General features: G+C 41.6%; 1 protein-coding gene across 4 annotated transcripts in view; it reads left to right on the forward strand.

Annotated features, from left to right (window-relative positions):
• The first annotated feature begins 1072 nt into the window (after positions 1-1072).
• Positions 1073-13320, forward strand: part of ZZZ3 (zinc finger ZZ-type containing 3) — a 52829-nt gene continuing 40581 nt past the window's right edge. For 2 of the 4 annotated variants that reach the window (XM_014069375.2, XM_087719444.1), the window contains exon 1: positions 1075-1246. The gene's annotated coding sequence lies outside the window, so the exon portion shown is untranslated. Of the gene's footprint in view, positions 1247-1627; positions 1716-13320 lie in introns of those variants that run through there. The other 2 variants (XM_087719445.1, XM_014069382.2) reach the window with 2 other exon arrangements.

Raw genomic sequence — 13320 nt, forward strand, 5'->3', positions numbered from 1 at the left:
TACTGGTTTCTTTTTTATAACGTGTATATCCTTGTATTCCAATATAATTAATTATGATATTACCTTGCAGAGATAAATATTCACGAATAAATAAATATTCAAAATAAATAAATATTTAGGATACCAGCAGTTTGCCATCTGGGATCCTACCAGCTTATTCTGCCCAAGTACTTTCTGCAAGTCAAATCATATCTACTTATGATGGATATTTCTTAATTTACCTAAATTTATTTTATTTTTCAAGATTCTCTTCAATGTTATTACAAAAATAAATAAAACTTAAATCATATTTCAATATTTATATTAAATGCTACACCGAAAGAACTACAACATCTGTACAGCTAGTCCTCGACTTATGACAATTGAGCCCAAAATTTCTGCTGTTAAGTGAGACATTTGTGAGATAAGTTTTGCCCCTTTTTACAGCCTTCTTATCACAGTTAAGTGAATCACTGAAGTTGTTGTTAGTAACCAGGTTGTTAAGTGAATCTGGCTTCCCCATTGGCTTTGCTTGTCAGATCACAAAAGGTGATCCCATGACCCCAGGATCCCGTCATAAATATGAACCAGTTGCCAAGCAGCTGAATTTTGATCACATGACCGTGGGGGAAAGGTGCTGCAAAGGTCGTAAGTGTGAAAAATGGTCATTAAGTCAGGGTTCCCCAATCTGAAGCCATCCATTCCCAGCCAGTAGAAAAGGCTCTTTTAAGGCCCGCTGGTTTTACAGCAGTATATAAATTTCAAAAGAAAAAGCGGGGGGGGGGGTTTCCACTTAGCGAGAATTCGCGGGCAGAAAGCCTGACTTCGGTTCCTCCGCTCCCCGCCAGGGCAAGGACCGGACGTGCAGCGCCCTGAAGGCCGGTTGGTTGTCGCGCGGCTGTTCTCCGAGGAGAGAAGCGAAGCAGGGTAGCCGGATGGCAGGTCCCGCCGTCTCTCCTCAAACCCTCTGGCCTTTTCAGGGAGGCCCCGTCACCTTCCTCAGTGAACCAGCAGGCGGAGCTGCAGGGAGCGCCCCCCGCCCTTCCGCGGGCTGCGCAGGGAATATGGGGGGGGAGGAAGCGGAAGAGGAGCTGCCGCCGCCGTTGCTGCTGCTGCTGAGGGGAACCCAGCGGGCACTATAGTTGGGGGGGGGCAGGCAAAGGCTGACGCGTGGCGCGCCCGACTGGCTGGCTGGCTGGCTCCGAGGAGCGAGAGAAAGGTCCGCCTCGACACCGACAGGATCTGCTTTCGCTCTCACAGCAACCAGGTCAGCCCCCCCACCCCCTTAGGAGCCGCGGGGAGGGGGAGCAAAAAGACCCGGATGGGGTTTCATTGCAGGGCGGGCGCGCTAGTGGGGGAGGGGGTGAAGAGCAGGCGGCGGCGGGAGGATTATATTCCTTTGCAATCTGCGCGTGCGGAGAAGGGGGGGGGAGGGAGCTGGGAAAAGCCGCGTCTCGCGCGCCTGTTCGAATCCAAAAGGGAACGGGAGGGGGTTGCTTGCGTGTGACGTCAAGGTAACATCGTCCCCTCCCCTCGACCCGGACCACTCCTCCGTACGCGGGCGAGCACGTTACGGGGGCTGCTGGTTGTATCCGCGACTCGACGGACACGTGCGCGCCGCTTCTGCCATGTTAGCGCTCAAGGCGGGTGGGAGAAGAGAGTTCTCGCGAGGTCAGCCCTCGTTCCCGTGGGAGCTGACCGGAGGCAGGATGGCGGCGCTGCGCTGGGCGTGATGGGTAATAATGGTAACGGGCAACCGGGACGCGGGGAGGGTGGGGGGAAGCTAGGGGCGGTGCGGTCTGCCTGTGTGTGTTACTTGAGCGTCAGCCTCTTAAGTCGCGTGTGGGGCGGGGCTGAACACTGCGGGGAGTTTGACCTGGCAAAGAGTTTTGCGCCTCTTCGTTGGGCTTCTCCCTCCCCCCCCCTGCACCGCACGGTGTACCGCCGCTTTGCGGCGCCTCGTCCCCACATGGTGCTATGGCGCCCCCTGTCGGCTGTCTGGCCTTTGGGACCCTGAATTTCTCCTAAATTACTATCTCAGGTCTCGATGTCTTGTGAAGCTCTTATCTTCAAAGCTCTGCCTGCTTTGGGGGCGGGGGGAGTTACGGTTAGGGACCTCTCGCTGCTATGGTACTTCTGAGGTGCCTATGACATTCCATACCTGCTGCATTGATTGATAAGTCAATGACTTAACCTAATGGGATTGGGGAGACCTAGATACCACAAAGCGCCACTAAAAGAATTATTCTGCCAGAGCCCTGGCTTGCAGTCCTAATGAGTTTCCTATGCTACTTGCCAAGTATACCAAAGATTTTATTCTGCAAGACTATGCCTTGCAGCGATTGTCTCTGGAGCTTTTTATTTTTTCAAACGACTGTATCAAAACAGACAATTCTTTAAAAGGAGCCAAGGCAAGCATGTTAATAAAGTGCATTGATTTTACATATCAATACGGGTAGTCCTTGACTTACAGTAGTTCATTTCGTGACCATTCAAAGTTACAATGGCACTGGAAAAAAATGAAGACTCATGCATTTTCCAGTTTCAACCTTCGCAACATCCCCATAATAATGTGATCAAAATTCAGGTGCTTGGCAACTGGTTTCTGTTTATGACCGTTGCTGTGCCAGTGCCAATGGGGAAGCCAGATTCCCTTAATAACTGGATTACTAACTTAACTGCAGTGATTCACTTAACTGTGGCAAGGGAGATCAAAAATGGGGCAAAACTCACTTAACAAATGTATCACTTAATAACATAACTTTTTGGGTTCCATTGTGGTTGTAAGTTGTCCACAATGGAATTGTCTGAAGGCATACTTTGTGCTGCTTGTTGCTAGTCTTGTGTGAACATGTCTTAATAGATTTTATGATGTAGCATAAACCTTGCTTGCTTTGTAGTCTTTTGTTGACTATGCATCTAATGAAGCAGGTTCTTTTTGCAAATCACATATAACACAACTACCTCGCAGCGATATCTGTTTATATGAATTATGAATTTGTTTCAAAGAGGTAGTTTTACATGGATTTCCAAACCAAATGTTTTAATTGTGTAATTGGAACTTCTAGGTTTTGTTTTTTTGTTAAAAGTAAAACTCATTTATTTATTTATTACTTTTGGTATTTATAAGTACATTTTAAAATATTTTGGTATACATTGTAAGTATGTAAAGGGCAGCTAAGGCTTTTAATATGGATCAATCAAAGTTATTTGTGGGTGCAATTACAAATTGTTCCTTAGAAATTCCATGGAATGTCTATGATGTTTTCTTGGCATCAGCCTCTTTTCCTGTTCTGCATTTCCATAGGAATGATCCAACCAAATGTCACCAATATATTCATGTACTGTAATAAAAGCTTCAGGGTTCTTTTTTTTTTAAAGCCACTTAATTATTGGATTGACTATTAAACTGCTTCTCTTTTCATACTAAGAACATATTTCCATTGTGCAACTTATATACAAAAATGTGGACTGATCTCTTTTATGAAGACTTGTGTTAGAGCAGAAGTACTGCTGGAGATCATACATGTATTTTATTTATTGTACTTTATCTTGAAGTAAATATTGTTTAATGATCTATTATTTAAACATATTTGAAACTACATTAATCTTTCTGTAGCATTTTCTAAATTTATTGAATATTGCTCCAAAGCTTGAGATTAGGATGCTAGTTGACCCCTTGTTGAGATTTTAAAATTATTATTTTGTCCAGGCAGTTGTGTTTCATTATATTGTTTTTTAATTGTGTTTTTCAATTATATCTTTGATATTTTGTAAACTGCTCAGAGTCCTTTTACAATTGGGTGGCCTTAACAAGTTAGATAAATGAATAAAATAAAATGTTGTTCTGAGCACAATTAATGCTTTGTCTTCAGTAGTTACATGCTGGTTCAACAAGTTCTAGAATTGGGATGCTGCTGTTCCCCTTCCCTCAGCTTAATTGTACAGTTGTGTGTTGGTGTATGTGTGTGTAGGCATATATAGACATACTACATCCATACACAACTGAATACTGAAGCCATACTGAAATTAATCGAATCAATTCCCAAATAGGTATGCTCTGAGTGGATTTAGTCAATGATATGCTTGCCAGAGTCTTAATATCAAGTCAGGAAAATCAATATTATAATATTTCAAATGTCACATGGGAGCTTTGGATATTTCCTTTAACTTTCTTGATTGCAGTATGATAAGTATGAATGCATGTGTGTGTTTCATTTTATAAAATACCAACACAAAATTCTTAGAATATTCTAGTCTAAGAGAAAGGTGTTTTGGTAAATGCATGATTGATATCCCTTAGGAAAGTGAACATCTACAAGAGGTCATAAGAGAAGTCCTTTTTATCATGAAAGACAAATTCTAATATTTCTGAATGAGTGTATGGATTTAATTCCCTTGCAAGCATTATGAATAGGCAGCATGCAAGTTGTCCATATAATAAATAAAGGTTATTGTGAATTAAATAATGTTGAGCTGAGTCCAACTTTATGCATGCAGAAATCAGTTTGGGTATCAGAGCTTTATTCTTTTTCTTCTTAGAGCTCCTGTCATATCTTCCACATCCAGAAATTTAGAACAGATTGGGAGGGTATAATAGAGTTTCATTTTAAAAAGTTCATTGAATTCTGTCTGCCATTTTTTATTTATGCATATTTAACTGAACTGAACTGGTAATTCAGCAGGTATGAAAAAACGTGATTTGATCAACAGTTGCATAATTCATTCTCGATTTATTTGGAGGATAAATAATTGTATTTCCTACTTGCTAACACCACCCAAAAATGATAATACCAACCTAAAAATCCCAAGGTTATCTCCTTTCTTATAGGCTCTTTTCTATCTGATAACTTAGAAACAGACACAAGACTGGATAGAATGCTTTTACTTCTGACTCATTTTTTTGAAATGAAGTCTATATAAATTTCCTTTGTCAAATATAAAAGGCCATTAAATTCTATAAAGACTCCTGACAGCCATACAACATTAATTAATTATGAATATTTATTTTAAAATGTACATAGTCACTCAACAATAAATCTTGGTGCTATACAGTAAATAAAGTACAATTAAAAACTAAAATGCCAAAAGAAAAAAAACAATTACTGAAAAATGCAACACCCACTATCAAAGCCTGGAAGAAGAGCTAAGTTTTCAAGACTTTTTTTAACATGGTCAGGGTGGGGCCAGCTGTATTTTATGTAACGGTTGCAATGTATTATCAAAGAGTATTGGAAACGTATTTATTTGATTTGGTTTTGGTGCCACCCAATTCCAAATGATTATCTTTAAAGGTACATCAACAAAATGTCTTAACTATACAACAGAAGCTGATTCTTGTTTAGATTTCCTAATTTCCTTTTCTCCCTGTTGAAATTCTCCCCATATTCATTTTTCCAAGTGAAATTGGAAATACCTGAAATGGTATTAGTTGTTGTCCATTGGGAAATTATAAAAATAACTTTTTCAGTCTCATGGGAAACAATAGGAAAAATCATATTTTACTAGAGTAGGTTTTAGGACCAATTCAACCAATCTTGCACTTTTTAAATCTTCTTTAAATTATGTGATTTTTTTTCTTATCCAATGTTCTTTTCATCATCTTATTTTACCAATTTGACCTTTTTCTTTCATTTATACTTAATTGATTACTTGACATTATCTGGAGAAATAATTTCTTTTAGTATTAAATGTAATGCTTCTCTTTACAAGGAATCTTTTTTTCTCCTTCAAAATCATATGCTCCTATTTTGTACTATGTTTTGTATTTTCAATAACTACTGTATTTGACTGTTCTTATGTGCGCTGCTTGGAAAATCCAAGCATGGATTAACTTCTGTCTATTTGGCTAGAGACTGAGTTGTAAAAGCTTTGGCCATGCCCTCTTCTGCTCGGCTGAGCCCAGTTTTTCAATTCAGTCTGGCCTAGAGAGACAAAAAACTTTTCTCCTTGCTTGGATTCTTCAAAACAGCAGCACAGGTTTCTAGCAGTGCAGGCTTATTGTGGAGGGGGTCCTTTCATCTCCCCACCGTGTTATAGTGCGACCGCGCTCACTGTTTTGACCACTGTGATTGGCGCATGGTCAGATCCTGTCCAGTTGGCCGGCGGGAACACCAAATCCCGATATCCTCGCCTTGCAGGAGTGGTAATTTTTTGCTGCTAGCCACTCCATGGCTTTTGGGCTTGGCAATTTGTCTGCATCTGACTTCTTTTGCCAAGTGCTCACCATCCAGGGCTACCAACGCCTCCACACATCCAGATTGTTGAATAGCAGGACCAAGGCTTCAGTTCCTGCTCCAGGATTCCACTGCCTTGTTTGCACTTGTGAACCGTATTGCCAGTTTTCGCACCATCTAGATCAGCGAATAGCTGGACTGAGGCTTTAGCTCCTGATACAAGGATTTGATTGCCTCGTTGCACTTGTAAACCATTTTGCCAGTTTTCGTGCAATTTCTTCCCACTGGTTCCCGCAGAGAGTCATTTGACTTTCCCCCGATTCATTCAGTCGATTGCTCTTATTACTGACCGGCTAGCTAGCTTCGTCCTTGGGGGTCTTCCCAGGCTTGGGATTTGGCCCAGATTGAAATTAAGGCTAGTGCGGGAGTTCAGCTAGCAGCAATGGCCCGAGCCATAATTCAAAATGGTGGACCGCTCGAGGCCTGAAAGCAGTAGCCCTGCTGACCCTTCCTCCAGACAAAAGAGGTTGGAGGATTCTGACTCCAGAGGGCCTAAGTCAGCTCCCAGGGGATCTTCAGCCAAGTCTAATGCCCCGGATTCCAGTTTCTGTCTTTTTTCCTGGCATTCCCCTTTCTTAACAACAGTCATTTAGTTTCTTCTGCCGTCTTACCTGAAGCTTTTATTACTGCTTCTGTTTTCTGTTGTACAGATAATCCTTGACTTAAAACCGTGACAGGCCTAATTTTACAACCTCTTTTTGCTATGGTCATTAACCTAATTACCATCCTTGTTTAGTGAATCTGCGGTTTTAAGTGAACCCATTGTTCACTCTGGGGCATTTTTGCCAAAACTCAGAAGTGAATGCTAGTTTTTGGCAAAAGTGTCATAAATCACGGTCATGTGACTACAGGACAGAAGAAATGGGCATAAATGGGGGGGGGAGCTGCTGAAACTTGGAACCTGATTTTAAGTACCTTTTTTGGGAAGTGGTCTATTATAACTTTGAACGGTTGCTAAGCATCCAGCCATAAGTCAAGATCTACCCGTTTCTGCATGCTTTTATATGTATTTTAACTTCCTATTCCATATTTTTTATTGTTTTTTCTTCTTCAGCCATTTGTTCTAAAATGCCTCAAACTTCTACTTTCCCCTAATCTGCTTTCTTAAACTTTGTTCCCCACATACAGCCACTGCTTTCTGCCTTAGCTGCTTCTGTTGTCATTTGTTTTTGTACAGCTGTCATATGTCCAAAACATATTTTTCCATTCTTTGTGAACATCAAACACAATTGTTTTCCAAATCTATTCCTTGTTGCCTTTATTTCCTGTTCTACAAAACATGGACAAAAATCCACAATGTATTTTAATGTAGTAAATTATACAAATTAAATACCAATATAAGAATTACAGTAGTAAAAGTCTACAGTCTGTTATATTAATGGTGGAATGCCTGGTAAACCCAGTAAAATGCCAGCTTTTTGAGATGTAAAGGAATCAGACTAAGATTTCAGATTTTTTCCCCATCTTTAATATAACATATAAGCCAGTGGTGATGAAACCTATGACACATCTGCCAGAGGAGGCACTTGGAGCCCTTTCTGTGGTCATGCACAGCGTTGCCTCAGCTCAGCCCCAGTTTGAATCGGGTGACATGTAACCCGTTTGGGCTGGTTTGCTAAAATTGCTAGAAAAAAAGTAGTAAAAAAAAAGTTCAGCCAATCAGCTGTATGACAATCAGCTGTGCCGCATGATCGTCAGGACTTTTTTTTCTTTTTAAAGCATTTTTAACTATCTACTTAGCGCCTGTGGTGTGCATGCGCTCGCGAAGCAAACAAGACTTCAGAGCATTTCACCCCTGGTTTGAATGTGATTGGTTAATTCTGAACAAAGCCACATCTTTATCTATAAAAGGATGTGAACACTTACATAGCCACATCATTCTAGTTTTTCATTATTTATATTATATACATTATATTCCCTAAAATATTTTACTTTGTTTATCAATTGAATTGTTCAGTTATGTTATATTAAAAATGGAAAAAAATTGTCTGATTATTTTACATCTCAAAAACCTGTCATTTTAACAAGGGTGTGTACAGTTTCTATGTCCACTGTAGATGAAATCTTAGTAGTCCTCGCTTGGGTTTGTAGAGAAAACTTAAAGAAAAATCAATTTTAAGAATTCCTGACAAATGGAAAATAAAATAAAAATAAATAAATACCATAGATCATAAGCAACAAGATATACTAGTCATCTCTTATTTAATGAAAATAGATCTTAAAGATTGATCACACTTGCAAAATATCTACAGCCCACAATAATGAATATTGTTTATCCTAGTAATTCCTTTTAAATAGCATTGGGATAATTGTGGATATGATTAAGATCCTGCATGTAAAGTTGACAGGAATAATTTTTCTTCTGTTCATCTTTTTTTTTTTAAATCTTGCAGTGCACTATAGCATATATTGTATGTAATCGGATAAAACACTGGGCAAATGTAGTTGAGAAGTAACAATATAATAGCATTTTTCTGAAGAAATAGGGTAGGGATATCACGTGTGTGAGGGAAACCTTTACCCTTTATCTAGTTTATTCATAGTTTATATATTCCTATTAATGAGAAATAAAAAGATGTAAACATTAATTTGGCTTATTACATTTGTATTGCAATAAGTAATGTAATGTATTACATTATATTACTTTTGCTAACAAAAGCCCTTTTTACATATGATCAGGATTAGCCTCAGTTTATTGTGTAAATATGTAGACAATTAAGATATGTGTAAGGCTGATATACCCTGTTTCCCTGAAAATAAGACCTCCCTGGATAATGAGCTCAATCGGGCTTTTGCATGCATGCGCTAAAATAAGCCCTTCCCCAAAAATAAGTCCTCCCTGAAAATTTTGCAACACAGCAGCAGCCAGGAGGCGACCATGCTCGCCGCCTCCTGCACCTCAAAAATAATAAGACTTCCCTGGAAATACAGCCAAACACTTATTTCAGGGGTCAAAAGAAAATAAGACCCCATCTTATTTTCAGGGAAACATGATATCTATACAATAAATTTTGACAAATTATAAGTTTTAAGTCTTAAAAACTTGATAAAAATAAAATTGTTAGAAAGTAGTGCTTAATTTCATGCAAAGCTATTTGAAAAGTTGCATGCTCATTTTAAAATTATTTATCAAGTAGCTTTAAATAGCTTGTATTACATGAAAATTCACCATAGTTTCAAATGAATTAGCATGGTACACTTTTACTTGAACTGTGAATTTGATGATTAAATCCATTAGTTCCCTCAGTACTAAATAATAATCTGATTCTTCATTAATCTTGTATATCTTTGGAAACCTAATCATTGGCCACTTTTTTGTAAAGGTTGTAAAGATCACTGTCTTCCAAGTCAAGCTCAACTTCTGATTACAGGAATATACCCTTGTTGATTTTTTTATAATACAAAACACTGGAAAATTTTAAGAAGAGCTTAGACAACCATTTGTCTGAAATGGTATATGGCAGTGATGGATAACCTTTTTGTTATCGCGTGCCAAAATTGTGCACACGCATGCCTACACCCACAATGAAATGTGCTCCCCCCATGCATGCACATGCTATCACCCTGCACATGACACTGCATATGCGTGCATGGCCCCTGCACAAGTATGCACACACACCTCCTGTGCATACGTGTGTGAAACCCCCCAGAAGAGAGGGAATTTTCCACTTCTCCAGGCTCCAGAGGCTTTCCTTGAGCCTCGGGGGGGGGGGGCAAAAACAGCCTCCCCTGGTCTCTGGAGGCCCTCCCTGAAGCCTCCTGACACCAAAAATGGAGCATAGGGGGGACACGTTGAACACCCCCCCTTCCTGCCCCCTGCACACGATCCCCGTACATGCACATGTGTCTTCCATATGCCCAGCAGACCCGAAACTCAGCTGGCTGGCTGGTGGGTGGAGCTGAGCTGGGTGATAGCTTGTATGCCCACAGAGAGGGCTCTGCATGCCACCTGTGGCATGCGTGCCATAGGTTTGCCATCACATGGATAGAGTTTCCTGCCTCGGCTAGGAGTTGGACTAGAAGAGCTCCAAGGTCCCTTCCAAATCTGTTATTCTATTCAATTCCATTCCAAAATTGGTTTGGCATAATCTTGTATTTACATCTGTGTTTAATGCAGCACATACTGTGTTTCCCTGAAAATAAGACAGGGTCTTATTTTCTTTTAACCCCCAAAATATGGCCTTGGCATTATTATTGGGGGGGGATTGTTTTCTGGCAGGTGGGGCGGGCGAGAAATGAGATGCACGTCTTACCTTTCCAGTTCCATCGTGTTCCTCGCCATTGTGTCCAGGAAAATACATTGTAAAAAATCCCTTCTTGAGAGTTCAAACTTCTCAAGGTAAGATGCACTGCGGCACAATTTGGGGGTTGGCAAGTGGGGCAGGGGATGGGGTGGGGTGGAGGCTCCTGCGACCCGCCCATTCCTGATCAGAACAGCAAACCTGCCAGAGGATGAGGTAGCGGGAATCAAGCACCTTCCTGCCCCTTGAAAGTGGCTGCCCGGGTGCTGTTGTGGGGACTGGTGATGGCCATGGACACCAGCAGTGTGAGGGTGTTGGTGGTGCCCGACCTGCTGCAGGCCAGGCAGACAGAGGAACTGATATTGGCCACGGATGGCCGCCATCTACTTCATCAGCGTTGTGTTCTGGCGCTGCTACAGAGCCACCTGGAGATCCAAGCCTGGCAGTGGCAGAAAATGCTCGGGCACCGGCGGCATGAAGTACCCCGGCAGCCAGGATAAGGGAGGGCGACAGGTGGCTCTCCAAGGCGGGTGCCCCATGCATGTCTGCGCCGCCGCCTCTCCATGACTTGAAATGGGGTCCTAGTGGGTAGGAATTCTGGCTGGCCAGGAGAGCCGGGGAAGTTCCTGCCTTCCCGAATAGCGAAGGAGCCACCCACTGTGCAGGCAGGAGGTGCTGGATTTGGGCCTGAAGGAATCGCCAAAGTGCAAGACTGGTGTTTGGGTCTCGTGGTGTGTGTCTGGGCCAGGCGGCAGGCTGCCAAAGAATTTGTGGATCAGCTGGGTCTGGCCCAAATCCAGAGGGCCACCATGGGGGATTTGGAAACTGCCATAGCCTTCATGGCCAGCAGGGTTGTTTTAGTAGTTGGTGTGTGTGTGTTATTTTAGCCCATGTCCTGAAAAGCCCGATTGGGCTTAGTATTAGGGCATGTCCTATTTTCAGGGAAACATGGTAGAAGCAAAAAAGAACTGTTAGGAAGCCTCAAGTTAACTTGCTTTCCCCTATGCCAGCATGGAAGAGTTGAATGGTAGGCTTTGTCAATTTGAAAAGAAGTAAGGTTAATTCAGACACTGTGGCCAGACCTGTCTTGAAGAATATCATAGGAAATAGGGAAAACCCTTTCAGCCAAAGAAAATAGCACTGACAGAAAGCTTCCCCTCAACCCCATTAAGCAGAATACTGACTCCTAATATTAGCCTGTTTTGGACTAGGAAAAAAAAAAGTGGGGGAACTCTTAACCTTACTTCTCAAGAGAAAAGGAAAAGTAGTTGGTATTTAAGTAAGAACCTTAGCTAGTAAGGATCAACTTGATCCATTCTAGGTAAAATTGTTTAAAGCTCATCATCTCTAGGTAGTCTTCAACTTAGGACGTTAATTGAGCCTACAAATTCATTCATACAGTGGGTCATGTGATGAGACTCGATTTTGCAACCTTTTTTTGTGTTAAGTGAACAAAGTGGTATTCAAACAGCACTGTTAAGTGAATCCATTGTTTGCAATAAAGATAAAATGAGGCATGTGACCATGGGGCACTGCAAATGGCTGTAAATGCAGGCCAGTTGCCCTGCATCCAAAATGCAGTCACATGATCACAGATGTCAGAATGTCAAAACTGGATCATAAGTAGCTTTTGGGTGGGCTGGTCATAACTGACATTTTGTAAGAACTACTTGTAGGCTTGAAAAGTTTTTCTCCATTGTCTCAACTGTTTCTCCTCACTATCCCTTCCTTGTAATTTTTTTTTAGCATTTTAAGCTTCACTACCAAGTCTGTTTATTTTCTTTAAAACAGATATGAGCTATTTTAAGGACAATGATCTAAAAACAAGGTTAATTTACGGTAGCTTGAACTGAATATATAAAGATCTGTATTCCATTTAGTTTAGTGTTACATCTATAATGGCTGCAATGGCATCATTTCAAATGATGTACTGGATGGGTTCATAAATTAAGCACAAGGCAGTTGGTTGCTTTTTGGCATGATGCAGTATGTCAGCAGTCCCAAGGCTTTACGGCTTGGCAGCCCATCAGGGGAAGAGAGGGGAACCAGCCTGTGCAAGCGGTGGCTGGCATGTGCAAGTCGAGCTATGTGTGCACATCGGTCCACTTCTTGTGCATGTCATTCTCCTAGGTGCTGCTTGGAGTGTCCAAGCACTGGTTAACATCAGCTTGCTGCCCAAGGACTGAGTTTAATATTTTTGTAGCTCCGCCTCCTGCTCTCCTAAGAGGCTCAGTTTCAAAAAACTCAGTTGCCCTACAGGATGCATTTTTGGGAGATCCAGCCCTTGTGCAGCAAGCTGGTTCCCCTAGCCAGTGTAGTGTAGCTCCTAGAATTTTATTTTTACTGTGGTTAGTTAGCTTAAACCTTCTGTTTTCCCAAATGGGTCTGCCAGCGCCAGCTGAGAGGGCGCCTTCAGCTCAGGGTACCAAGGACACCATTGGGCCCCAGGACCCAGGTGCGGGACTTTTCAAGGAGGCTTCCCCTCCTCTGGACCTGGTAAGGCAAAGCCAACGGTCAATCTCTGAACGCATGTGCGCCAACCAGCTGCTCGTACAGCCTGGTTCTGAATGGGCCATGGCCTGGTAGTGAGCTGCCACCCAGGGGTTGGGATCCATGCAGTATGTGACCCCAAATCTTATGATTTATAAAATATTATTTATGGCTTTGTATAATATTCAAAGCAGCCAATTGTGGCTTAATTAACAGATCATGTTAGAAAATATGAGTTAATAGAATATGCAAGTCTCACTGAATTCTACCTAAATTACATGCAGTATAAATTGATGTTTCTGTAAGCTTTAGTGAAAGAAAAGTTATGTTTATGAATGTTGATGAAGATTCTCAGTCATCCAGGTAGAAATGTC

This window comes from Thamnophis sirtalis, unplaced genomic scaffold (assembly GCF_051295495.1).
Source record: "Thamnophis sirtalis isolate CommonGarterSnake01/CBP01778 unplaced genomic scaffold, rThaSir2_p1.2 scaffold_7, whole genome shotgun sequence".
Taxonomy (NCBI): domain Eukaryota; kingdom Metazoa; phylum Chordata; class Lepidosauria; order Squamata; family Natricidae; genus Thamnophis; species Thamnophis sirtalis.